The sequence below is a fragment of the Mustela erminea genome, chromosome 16 (genome assembly GCF_009829155.1).
Source record: "Mustela erminea isolate mMusErm1 chromosome 16, mMusErm1.Pri, whole genome shotgun sequence".
In the NCBI taxonomy this organism is placed as follows: Eukaryota; Metazoa; Chordata; class Mammalia; order Carnivora; family Mustelidae; genus Mustela; species Mustela erminea.
In genome coordinates, this window is record NC_045629.1 from 49,307,860 (window position 1) to 49,321,613 (window position 13,754).

General features: G+C 46.2%; 1 long non-coding RNA gene across 1 annotated transcript in view; it reads right to left on the minus strand.

The window, feature by feature from the left end:
* Positions 1–4,145: 4,145 nt before the first annotated feature.
* Positions 4,146–13,754, minus strand: part of LOC116574763 — a 42,416-nt gene continuing 32,807 nt past the window's right edge. The window contains exons 2-3 of the long non-coding RNA XR_004279475.1: positions 9,706–9,801; positions 4,146–8,290 (exon numbers count right to left, since the gene is read on the minus strand). This is a non-coding gene — a long non-coding RNA (uncharacterized LOC116574763). The remainder of the gene's footprint in view (positions 8,291–9,705; positions 9,802–13,754) is intronic.

Genomic DNA, 13,754 nt, shown 5'->3' on the forward strand with positions numbered 1-13,754 from the left:
ATTCCATCCTACTGTTTGTGACTTGGTGCATTTCTCCTGATGCAGAAGACTGATACACAGAAATGATTCCCTCAATAAAGAATACTTCTTTGAGGACAGGCCTATGTCTGGCAGCATAGCCACAGATTTTTAGACTTTAAGAACTAGTATGGAGCCTAGGGATCACAGCTTGATTTTCAGGGTGAGAACACAATACCAGAGAGGTCAAGCAATTTGGACAAAGTCACTGCAGTTTATAGACAGACTTACCAGAAACTTGAATAGACAAGACGATGTAGAAATCCATGAGTTGGGGGTTGATGTCAGATGGAAACAGGGGGCTTACTCTGAACCCCTCACATAGAAGAAGAAATAGGGAATCATAATGATTTTGAATGATTTCCCCCTTTTTTTTACAGCATCAGATACTCTAAGTGTTATCATATATTAAGCGGGATGATAAATGTGTGCTCTCTTTTACCATAAAGTATTTTGCTACTTCTCTCCCCCAAAACTGCACCAGCTGGATTTGTGTAATTTGGGATTCACCTGAATGAATGAATCTGGTCATAGGGAAAGACCCAAGAGAAAGTCTTGCTCCCAAAAGGGCAAGTAATGTTAGCATAGAACCATCTTTACATCTCCAGGGCTCTGGCTGGTGCCATGTGTCTAGAGATCCTGAGATCTTCTAGGAGGATGACCTCCAAGGTAGACCTGAGGACTCAACTTGCTCTTCCCTTTCTCCCTGGTAATATGCCTATCAATTATCAGATGAATCAGGACTGGTAGAGTACTGGGATGAGAATGGAGGGTGCTGATACTTTCTTTTTTTTTTTTTTAAATCTTTTAAAAATATTTTATTTATTAGAGAGAGAGCGATCAAGAGATAGAGAGACTGCAGGAGGAGGGGCAGAGTGAGAGGGAGAAGCAGACTCCCTGCGGAGTAGGAAGCCAGATGTAGAGCCTGATCCCAGGACCTTGGAGCATGACCTGAGCCAAAGGCAGATGTTTAGCTGACTGAGCCACCCGGGTGCTCCCTGATACATTCTTATGACTTAAGCAAGCTTTGGGCAAATGAACCACTCTGACAGAAGTGAGTGACATTCAAAGCCTTATTGCCACAGAACAGGATAGACGCAAGATAAGTCAGGCTTCTGCTTTTTCTCTGAGCCACATGAGACTTTCTCCATCTTACAGTGAAAATGAAGGGGCCAGAGAGTCTCAAAGTAGGATCTGGTAAAAGGATCAGTTCATGTTTTCCACAAGGTTCTTTATAGAAGGTTTTTTACTTGTCCTTCTAGAGGTCATTCCAGTTCTGTTTATACAATAGTTGCTAGTTATGTATCTGGCAGTCATCCATCCTCTATGTTGGGCCAGGTTTGTGGTGGGAATCCTGTTTTCCAGGAGATGTCAGGGTTATACACTAGTTCTTGGGTTCATGGCTCATGTCTGCTACTGTCCATGTACCGTAGCACCATATTTATACTATTTTGTATTATTCCCTCAACAAGATTTTAGATTCCTTGAGCCCAGATAATAGAGCTTTTAGTTTAATTCCCTATCCTGCCCATAGCCTGAACACATTATACATGCTGATAAGCAACTGACTTGAGTTTTTAAAGGTTTAAATTAGGCAGGAACATGCATTTATAGAAAAATATATATGTATTGTACACAGAGTAAAAAAATTTAAAGTGAAAAATATGGGGTTACTTATTCAAGTTGTCAATGAGGAACATAAATTTTTTAATAAAAAAATTATCTTGGCTAAAAAAGACTTCAAAAGTCCAAAGGTTTTCAACAAGGTCCCTTAAGAAATGTGATGGAAATGTTGCAGAGGGTAGTAATTCAACTTGGAAGGTGCAAACTCTGCATTCACATATGTGAGGAAGTCAGACAACACCTCTGATAACTTAGAACCAAAGAGGTTGAGAAATGTAACAGATATTGAACATGTCCCCAAGAGTAGATGGTTTATCACCCTAGTATATGTCGTGAGGACAGATAGGGCACAAGTGTCAGGGATTTGGATAGATAAGGGGAAAGCACATTTCGAGGCTGTCCTCCCAGAGCTGGGGAGCCATGGCTCCGATGGGACCAAGAGCCACCAGGCTGCATCATTTCAAGGGGTTTTCATGTACCTGAGTCTTAACACCTGGGGAAACTTATTCCTTCGGAGATGCTTGCCTCCTGAGTGCCCCTGGGAAATTAAAGAAAGCATCAGGATCCTCTTCTTTCAACTGAGTCAAAAGGCAGAGTGGTGCCTGGCCATTTAATTTTAGATTTTAACTTGAGGGGCTTATACAGTCCCTGTTACACTGATGTGAGCTACAAGACCCACAGCTGCTAGGGCAGAAGGCAGGAGATGGGACTCTGGCTCTTGTAGCGCCATACTGGGAGATAATAAGCTAGAATAGCTAGCATTTTTTAAGTCCAAATTGTTGAGCCCTGGAAGGTTCTGTGAGGGGAAAAATCTGAGGAAGTTTGAAAGGAGAGATTGTTCTGCTGTCTTGGGTGCTGAGAGCAGATTAAATATCAGCCCTGACACGTGCACTTGAATCGTTCTGTTGGGTTGGAGAAGTTTTAGCCCAAGGTCACTTATTTCCAGTTCTGAGTAAAATTATCTAAGTTGTCTGAAAATTTTCAAATGCATTTTTTGAGCTGGATTTTGGCCAAGCTGTCAGGCAAGCATTTAGGGAAATGTTGTTAGCTTTGGAAATTGTGCCTTCTGCTAGGACCCTCATGGCCTAGAGGAATTAACCCATCTCCCCTGGTTTCCTCTTTGGCCCAGAGACCTCTGTGCCCCTCTGACTTGTTCTGTCCTGGTTTCTGGTTGAAGCCCACAAAGTCCTCCACCTTCGCTTTTCCAGAGGACTCTCCCAAGTCCTGGAAAAATAACAAAGAAAACTCAACTAAATGAACACACACACACAGGGTATAATATCCGGTTTGGAATGTTGCTTTCAGGAAATAATGTTTGTTCCTTCAAAATGTGTCATTGACTTCCATTTTCAGTGGTCACAGCCAAATATGACATGAGAAGATCTGATCTTAGAAATAAGTGCTGTGACAGCCTCAGCCTAGGAGTGATAAGGACAAGCCAGAGGAATGCATGCTCGTGGCCATGACAGCCCAGTTCCCCATCCATCCCATAGGAAGAGACTTCCCTCCTTTTTCCATAGGAGACTCCATAAGCAAGTTGGGGATGATAACACTTGAGTCCCCTAAAACTCTTCCCCCTCTCCTGGGTGAGACAGTCCTGGATGCAAGTCTTGCTTCATCGCCAAGTCAGGCAGTGTATGCTCACTGTGAGTCTCAAGCTGAGCTGAGCTCGGTAAGGTCAAAAGCAGAAGGGGCTTTGTTCTTGCCCTTGATTCCAGGCTGAGAAAGGCCCAACCGAGTACCTGTGTCTTTCCGAGGCCTCTCTTACCAGGCTCAAACATCTGGTGGATGCTGGACCAGTACTCACTCCAAAAGTAATCCTGAGAATGTCCTTTTTGGGCCCAGGAAAAAAATGAACTTCCAAGATATAGGTGTTTAATGTTTAACATCAGGTGGGAGAAAGCCCTGATTTTGTATCATCTGCCAATCTCCGTGGTGTAAATGCTCCTAAGCTAACAACATGATGATAGCTGGCTTGCAAAATTTCTGAATATTAATGATGGTCTCTTGCAAGTAAAAGCCAGCCCTAGCTCACCATTGGCACTAGCCCACCACACTGTCATTGCGACTGACCTGAAGATCCAGAGCCCTGCCTTCAGAGCCAGACAGACATGGTGGGGTCATGGGCGTGGGGCGGGGGAGGTCTTCTAGCTCTAGCACTGGGCAGGTGTGTGGCTCAGGCACATTACCTAACCTTTTTGAGCTTTAGGATACTCTATCCAGAAAACCAGGGTGAACAGAAATCCGTGCAGTCTCTGGGGCCAGATTGATAGAGGACCATGATGGGTAGCCTTTGCCCTTCTGTGCGGTCTGGTCTAAGTTAACACTGCCCATTAGAAGAGGATGCCATTCTGAGCAGGTGCTAGCCCCCATGGCCACCTCAGGGGTCACATGCTGATCTTGAGGGTTTGCTGTGAGTCGGGAATAAGATAATGAATGGGAAGGGCTGTCCTGCCCTAGATATTTGTTATTAGTGCCCAACTCATCACCTTTCCTTATTCCTCTTGTGTTCTCCTGCTAAAGTCCCAATGAAACTCTGCCACACAGACTCCAGGCCTCTGATAGGGTCAGGCACACCCACCCATTTGTTAGAAACAGCCCTGCCCACCTCGCCTCCTGTCCCTGTAGGACTAACCAGACCAGACCACACAGAATCAAGAGGCATGAAGAGCTGGCATTAGCGCCTACCTACCACATTTTTCAGTATCTGTATCTTTGAGCTCTCTAGCCACTGATTTATATCCTGGGTCCTGTTCCTAAAGGGCTTTGCTCTCAGTCATTACAAGCAACAGCCCCACATTGCAGTCACATCTCCTAGAGGGAAGAAGGTGTAGAATACTTGACCAGTCGCCCCACCACATCTCTCGGCTCTTAGAAGCCTACGCACACCACTCCAGCTGCCACCTGCCAGCATCAGCGTCTTGCTGCCTGGGGACTTCCCCTCTCCACTGAAGCACCGTCTGTGACTGCTAACTGATGGCAGGTTGAGAGTGGCCCCCAGGGGTGGGGGTGTGCAGGGAGCATCCTGCAACCAATGACTGATGAGCACCACTGAAGAATACCCCAGCCCCGCCCTCTCCAGGTGAGCTGAACACAGTTTGACCGGGAGCCCCAGATTTTCCCTGACAGGAGTCAGCCCCTATCACCCACCTGGGTAGCTGGCTAGGTCACTGCCCCTCGGTCATTAGCTCTGCCTTCGCTTTCTTAGCTCTCTCTGCATTTCCTCTGGTTTTCTCAGCACCTCCCCCAATACACTATTTTCACGTGAATTCTTGTCTCAGTGTCACGGCTTTAGAAGGAACCCAAATGATCCCAGGGGATGTATGAACCACCAGACGAATGATTCTTCGAGAGTGCAATTCCAAACTCTGCTTTCCGAACTGGAAATAGCACAGTCTGACACATACACGTGAATGGACAGGAACAATGGGACAGAATACCTAAAATGGAAATTATCCAGCAAAATGAGAGAGGTGTGGCTGCCAACCTGCTAACATTTAATGGGAGGAGAGATGCTGCTCTAGGCGTCTCAGGCCAAAGGAAGCATGTGGCTTCCTGTCATTAAGCTAAGGTCATACAGAGGAGGACAACTTTAAGACTTGGGTTTAGGCCCCTCTGTACTGTCGGTATGGTTCTGACAGGGCACCTGGAACACATTCTGACTCTTCTATCCGTGTCTCACCATCTGTACGTGGGGGCCATGGGCATGGAGGCCAGACTCCCTCTGCTGAGGATATGTGGCTATTTCTGGGTCCAGTGGAAGGGAGCGCTGCAGACCGAAATTCCGCCGCACGTGCCTTTGTTGAGCCCCTGGGTATCAGAGCCCATGCTGGGAGCTCTGTGGCCTGCCCTCACGGAGCTCCCAGTCTGAGGGGACAGACAGGCAGGACACCCGCTAACTGCAGAACAGAGCCACGTGAAAATCATCCTGGAATATTTGGTTTAACGAAGTGCTGATGGAACGACCTATTTCCGTGCATGGGATTGAAAAAGTCATTCTGTATTGGATGAATGGAAGTAAACCTGCCAGCAGAAGGTCGGCGCATACTAGGAGCCCCATAAACCTTGGTTCACATCTAGCGTCCTTTCAACCCAGAGAATTCTGTGTCTAAGGACTAGTGCACAGAGACAGTCTTGTAGATTTTTGATGAGTTATAACTCCAGTTATCTGCAAAAGGAAAGGCAAAAAGCCAAGGGTCTATTTGTAGCTCAATTACCAAAGCCAGTATTATCTGGCTCAGCTGTCCTTGAGGCCGGAGAACGGCGTACAGTTCCCTACTGGCCATCTATCTCACTTGGCTCTGGCGGCTGGGGCATCACAGTTCCAGATACTGGGTGACCAGGGGCCTGCCATAAGGGAGATGACCTATCTGGGAAGGATCCAGAATACCAGTGGCAGCCACAGTATCAGCAACTCCCATGGATTATGGGATCCCAGATCCAGGAGCAACATGCGAAGCCGAAGCTGTGCAAGCAAGCCGGTGTGAGCCGTCTTCATTTTGAGATTCAGGAGAGCGCTTGCAGCCTGCGCCCTGGGGATCCTCCCCAGCCCTCCCACACGGCAGCAGGAACAAAGCAAAGCGTGTTTGCTGCCTGTCTGATGTCTGTGAGGAGGCTCCAGCTCTAACCCAACAGCCCTGCCAGAACAGGGAGCTGTGGAGGGGTGCGCAGGGGTGGGGAGAGGCAGGGAGGGCCTTGAGCCCTCCTAATGGGCAGGGGGGCAGCTGTTTGAGGACGGAGAGGCAGAGGGGGAGGGTGACGGAGTTAAAGCAAAGGTCACTGTGAGCGGCTCTAGCTAGCTAGCTTGCTCTGAGGAGGCCAGAAGACAAGATCTGTAAGCTCTGGAGGGTGTGTGTGTGTGTGTGTGTGTGTGTGTGTGAAACAGACAGACAGACAGAGACAGAGAGAGGGAGGGAAAGATGTCATGACAAAGTACTAGGAAATTTAGGAAAATAGGCACTACTTAGCTCTAGTCACTTTTCACTCATCAAAAGTAATTCAATTCATTTCATAAATGTGAAGTGTGATTTACTTACAAATTAGATGGCTTGGGTTGGTGGGGGGGGTTGTTGGTTTGTTTAGAAGATGTGAGGGAATGAAAACATTTGCTGGGACAATCATGCCTTCCCCTCTATTCTCCACCAAAGAGAGAGAGGAAAAAAAAAAAACAAAAACCCTTCAAGAAAAATGTGCTTTGCTCCTCCCTTCCTACTCGTCCCACTACCAGTCACCACTGCCACCGCTTTCTCTCCTGCCCTGTTCTCCTCCTTGTGCCAACGGACTCTGCTCAGTCAGATTCAGTCAGCCAGCCCGTCAGGTGGTCAGTCAACAAACATATACGCCTGGCATCAGTGTCTGTGGGTGGAAGCTATTCAACACGCAGATTATAGTTTTCATTTAGTCTAAGGAAGAGTGAATTCTCTCCTAAAAGGAGTCCACGCTCCATCAGAGAAAATGTCTGACTGTTTGAGCCAGCCACAGCCAGCCACGATGCTTCTGGAGGGTTCTTGCATCATGCGGGGCTTGGCTAAGATGACATCCAAGATGCCCCCCAGGGCTGACATCCCATGATTTTGTTGTGATCATTTTTAATGGAGTTGAAGAGACACCAAAGAAAAGACTGTGGTCCCTGAATGGGATCCCTCCCCACCCCCGCAACCTTCGCCTCCAAAGTGATCAATCCCAGCACAGTAAATGTTCGCACTGATTTCGGCCTTCTTTCCAGTATTTGATGACTTGAATGCTGTCTAGACAGAGCTGAAGGGCTGAGGAAAAGGGCCACGTGAATTCTCCAGCGTGGAGACACCAAGGGGAGGAGTCAGGACCTGTGATGATGCCCAGCGTGCTATGTTCAGCCTGGTCTATATTTACCCCCCAAAAAAGGCACGTGTCCTCCTCACTCAGAACCAAAGGTAACAATTGAAAATGAAAGACCAGATGAAAAGACAGGAAACTGGAGACAAGCAATTTTCCAACTGGAGATGGGGCAGTCTGTCCAAATCACACCGGGCTGAGCGAAGCAGGGCGATGCTTCTGGTCAACCTGATGGGCTCCCCCAGACACGTTTCTGGCATTCCCGCTACGTGAGTCCACATTTCAGGGACCGGGGAGTGAGGACCAGGCCTCCTTCCTGATCAAATGAACCTTCGGCTTGCTTGCCCTGAATCCCCCAGCCCGTGCAGGAGGGCCCACAGCCCGGCCTGGGAGGCTGTCTTCCGGAGCCTTCCCTGCGACTGGTTACCGTTCTCATACAAAAGGATTCTTGCCTTAAATCTCGATGATTCACATGAGGAATAAGCTCTGACTTTAATAATCCTTCCAAAGATGAAGACATTCTCAGCAGAACCCATCCTCCTCTTGACGCTGTTCACGAATTAAGTATAAATCTGCCTCCCTTTCTTTCCCTCCTTGTCAGAGTGCTGTTCTATGAAACCGCTGTTAATCTGGGAGAATTGGCAATGGAAGTGTCTGTCAGAGAGACCGTTCTTACCATCCAGAGCTGCCTGGTGTAGGAGATGAGGTCATTTCTTCTGAAGCTTCTGGTATCCAAGGAGGAAAAGAACAACAAAACAAGGTCTGCTAATAAAGGTGTGAGAGTCTCTGGGTATTTTCTGTTGCTGAAGAGACCTCAAGGAAGGTTACTTCTGGGCTGAAAGCAAACCTTTGTCAAGGATTTCATTTTAGAAGGTTCAAAAGACACCAGAGAGAGAGTGAGAACAAGAGACAGGATGAGGCATGCACAGAAAGAGGGGAAGAGATGAAGGGCAGGAGAAGGCAGGAGAGCCAGGCCTTGCTGAGATGTCACAGGAGAGAGTCATCGACAGAGGCTCCAGCGGTTTGATCACTGGAAAAATATCTGTTAAGGGCTGAGGCAATGGAAGAGAGAAATTTCTGGATTTTTTTTTTTTTTAAAGATATGCCTTTGCTTCTGCTTCTTTGTTCACCTGGAAGGACCTTTTTTTCTATCCATCTCTAGGCCCTCTATTCTAAAGGGGGCTCAGTTAAAGCCCCCCCCCAAAGACATCTTTGGTATCTCTTGTTACGTACATAATTGCTTCATCTTTTGCAAGTCAGTACCAACTTTTTCCATTAAAACTTTTTTTTATATATTTAGTCAGAGTAAAATACACATATTTTACCAACTTAGACATTTTTTTAAATTTTTTATTTTTTATAAACATATATTTTTATCCCTAGGGGTACAGGTCTGTGAATCACCAGGTTTACAGGTTTAGACATTTTTTTTTAAGAGTACACTTCAAAAGCGTTAAGTGTTTTCACATTGTTGCACAGTCTCCAGAACTTCTTTTTTTTTTTTCCAGAACTTTTTCATCTTGCAAAACTGAAACTCTGTGCCCATTAAGCAACACCTCGCCATTCTACCGGCAACCACCATCTACTTTCTGTCTTGATGAATCTAACTACTTTAGGGACCTCCTATAAGTGAAATCATACGGTACTTATCTTTTTGTAATTGGCATACTTCACTTACAATAATGTCCTCAAGTTATTACCTAAATCAGAATTTTCTTCCCTTTTTTTTTTTTTTTAAAGTAGGCTCCACACCAAGCATGGAGCCCAATGCAAGGCTTGAACTCATAACCCTGAGATGAAGACCTGAAGTGAAATCAAGAATTGGACACTCAACTGACTGAGCCACCCAGGCACTCTGGAGTTTCCTTCCTTTTTAAGGAATACTAACTTGATTCTGTTTTTCAAAAGGGAATGTATAACACGCAGTCTTATTTTTAAGTGACATATGCACATTATATCTCTTCTATAGAATTTTAGATCTTTTGAGGACAGGGTCTGAGTCTCCACACAGTTGAGTCCCACTGTACCTATCAGCTCTGTGCTTGGCAGCGAATTTGTGCTAACTGAATGTTTGTTGAGAAGATCAAAGGACAAATGCTGACATATTGCCTTAGGTGGGCTCTTCTAGACCTCCTGGTTTCTCCATAACCACACCCCCCAAAAGACTCAACAATTGTTTAAACCAATCCACATCATCAAGTTGAGGTGAGCAGAAACGGATTGGCATCAGCCATTTTGAGATGATCTTACCCCACAGCCTTGAATCAGTCCTGTGTCTTCTCCTGGCTTGAGTCTTCTACTTCCTTCTGGGAGACATCTCCTTTGGGACAGGAAATTGTGTCCAATCTTAAAAGAATAGAAAGATGGCATAAGAAGGAGTAAGGAGAGCAGGGGATGGGGTTCACATAAGAATAGAAGCTGATAATTAGATTGAGATTTTCCATCCTGTTTGCTCTCTCATTTTGTTATCACTTTTAATATGTATCTTCTGATAAAGATGGGGTGGTAATGGGGGGCAGGGGGCTGGAGTGGAAGACTGCTTTTTTGCAACTCAGAAACAGTAAGAGAAGCCTTGCTACAATTCGATTTGGGAACTTGGGAGATCTAAATGAAACTTCATGTTTGGTCTGTAATAGCTATTTTTGGAGTCACTTTAGTTAGCTTGTCTTATAGCCCTGCCTTTCCCTTTGTCTTTCCACAATCATTTGTAAGAGGAGATCATGGAACAAACATAGGCATTGAGTCAAGCCGTCTTGTGCTCTCCTGTTGGTATAACCTGGGGGAGGCCAACTCATGTCACTGAATCTGTTTCCTTATCTGTAAAGTGGGGAAAATACCCTCTACCTCCGCGGGTTTTCTTGATGATTCAATAATGTCATGGCTATTAGCTGCTCAGTCTGGCACATAGCCATTGGATGATAATACATGCAAATTTCCTTCCCTTTCCCTGAGTTGAGCTGATGTCCCTCTACTCAAGCTGATTTGGCTCCATTTGGACCCTTGACTCCACAGAAGGCACATTTGCTGCCCTGGCTTTGTCTCTTCCTTAGCAGCCCATGATCCCCATGGAAACCCTATGGCAGTTCATCCTTTTGAGATGCCTGGACTCATCACAGAAGAGCATTTTGGTATGGGATAAGGCTCTGCTCAGGCCTAACAGAAACATGTTGGGAGATGGGATTTTCAAACTTATGAGAGAAGATAGAAGAACAAACCACCACAGTTCAATTTATTTCCCAAATGACTTACTTCCATGGTAGGCAGAAGGCTGTGTGTTTGTACATTGCTTTTGGAGCTATAGGAGCATACCTACAGAAGAACCCCCCCGCTTTTTTTTTTGACCCACATCTTTTTTATTAGCAAAGCCTAGTCCTAAGGGTCAGCAAATGGGTAGGTGCTCTCCCAGCCCAGAACAAGCAGAAATATGAAAGCAGTTTCTGTAGTAGTGTAATAGAGCTGGTGCCCTCATTGATCCAGAATGCCAAAACCAATAGCCTATTTTTTAAAATATATTTTATTTATATATTTGACAGACAGAGAGCACAAGTAGGCAGAGAGGCAGGCAGAGAAGGGGGGTAGGCAGGCTCCCCGCTGAGCAGAGAGCCCGATGCGGGACTCGATCCCAGGACCCTGGGATCATGACCTGAGAGGAAGGCAGGGGCTTTAACCCACTGAGCCACCCAGGTGCCCCACAATAGCCTATTTTTGAGAAAAAGCACATGGAATGTATTTGAGTTACCTTCTTCCTTCTCATTTAAGTGTCATTGCATTTATCTTGAGCACCACAGAGCTGTCCTTAGTCACTTCCCCCCATCAAACCCTTCCCTCTTAGACCTCAGAGAAGAAAACAACTACTTCCTACAAGGCAACAGTTAACCAAGACTTCATGAAAGTACCATTTGAGTCTGGCCTTGCAAGATGGGTAGGATTGGAAAATGTAAAGATTTGGAAGCAGGCATTTCTGGCAGAAGGAATGGAAGCAATAAAACTTGTAGTGGTGGGGCACCTGGGTGGCTCAGTGGGTTAAAGCCTCTGCCTTCAGCTCAGGTCATGATCCCAGGGTCCTGGGATCAAGCCCCACATTGCGCTCTCTGCTCGGCAAGGAGCCTGCTGCCTCCTCTCTCTCTGCCTGACTCTCTGCCTACTTGTGATTTCTGTCAAATAAATAAATAAAATCTTTTTTAAAAATCTTTAAAAAAAACTTGTAGTGGTATCACTGGAGAATTATTTGGAGAATAAAAGGAATAATAAAATAGGCAATGTTAAACAGTGTAGTAGGCATTCTCTAGGATGATTGTCAGTGAACTCTGCTTCCTGATCTTCATGCTCTATGTAACTCCTCCCCTTGAGTATGGATCGGATCTATTGACCTCGTGACTAGAATGAGGAGAATATATCTGGAGTAATGGGGTCCCCTTCTGAGATTAGATTATACAAAGACTGTGCCTTCTTTCTTGGGTACTTTCTCTCTTGCTGTTGTTCTTTCTTGGATCGCGTGCCCTGAAGAAAACCAGCTGCCGTGTCATGAGGCAGCCCTGTGTAGAGGACCACATGGTGAGGGACTGAGGCCTTCCAACACCGATGTTGGTGAGCCTGGATGTGTCCCTTCTGCACAAGAGCCGAGCCTGTGGATGAGACCTCTTTGCCAATCGCTTGGCTACAATCACTCGAGAAGTTCTGAGGCAGAAGTGTCCAGCTAAACTGTGCCCAGATCCCTGACTCACAGAAGCTGTGGATAGTAAATGTTTGTTGTTTTAAGTCACGACGTCTGAGGGTAATTTGCTATGCAGCAACAGATAACCAATACGACCACTCTAACATACTAGACATTGTGATAAGATATGTGACTTCCTATATCTGATGTCATTTAATCAACATTAGGTGGGTGTTCTTGTCCCAATTTTTCAGTTGAGAAAACCAAAGTTTAGACATCTGCCCAATCCCTTTACATCTCTAGTAAGTGCAGGAGCTGAGATTCAACACAGGTCGCATTCCTGGGCCTGGGCTTTTAACTTAGACACTATATGTTCTATACTTTGGTTCATTCCTACCATCCCTGTCTCTCTGCTCCATGTCCCCTGAGGTCTGTTGGCAACTTAGTCCTCTTATCTAAGAAGAGCCTAAAAGGAAACTTGGGATTTTCTCTTAAGTTTTTTGAACAGAATCTCACTCTCTAAGCTCAGTTGTCCCTGCCAGGCTGTGCCATCTCCTCACAGCTCCATCTGCTCTGAGAGCAGTGGCCCGTGACCCCCAGACCCCAACCTCTTCTTCTTTATCTTCTAACCACTCCTCACCCTGGGTACCCCCTGTGGTTTGGGGAGTTAAGGTTTGTGGGGCTACCCTTGAGTGGAGTAATGACTCCCTTCCTGTTGCCCTGTGTTGGAGGTTGTTTCCTGGGAGACCATATCATATCCTCCAGGACCCGACAAATACAACTTTTCCACTTACTTCTATCACAGCGCCAGGAGAGCCCAGCCTCTGCTCCAACTCCAGGAGATGGAGAACCCCAGTCCTGTGGGCCCTTTCCCAATCTCTGATAAAACAGGAGAATCTCAGACTTGCTCTGCTTCCACCACAGTTTCATGAGAAGCCGGCTTATTCCAGGGTATTCCTAGGAGATTTATACTTGACACTGCTTGTCAGTCACTGTGATAGTCTCTCCTTGGGCCTTTGCAGGGAGGCGGGGGTGCAGATGTGTGGGTGGCCACACGCTGGGCCCTGAGGGACCCTGGTATTCCTTCTCATCACAGTATCTATTGCCAATTCAGTGAGATCTTGGACACATTGGCTGAGTCTCAAGAGGTCTAGAGATGAACGGTTATCTTTGGCTAATATTGAAAACAAACAAACTAATCAAACAGAAACTTGAGAGTTAGAAAGGACCTTTCATGATTGATAAGATGGTCTTCCCTGTTGACCTAATGCTACATTTTGCTATACTGTGCGTGTAAGCTCATAAGCTCAAAGGAAGTCACTGCTCAGAAAATTAGCTCCAACCCCCTGGACTTCATACCTCAGTTCCCTGTTAATCCTTGACGGAAATGAGCAGGGCGCTCTGCTTCAGAAGAACTTACAATGGGTAACTAAGGTCCAAAGGCAACCTCTCCCTGGTGGCAAAACTGAGCTCTTGTCCCAGCTTGGCCACCCACTCTCCAGGTGATCCTGGGTGGTTCACCTCACCTCTGTGAACCTGTTTCCTTGTATGTTACACCAGGAGGGTGGGGCAGGCCTCCACTGAGAACTCGAGGCTTGACTCTAGTTTTATGGGCTTTGGCATTGTTTCTAGGGCTGGCCTGTGA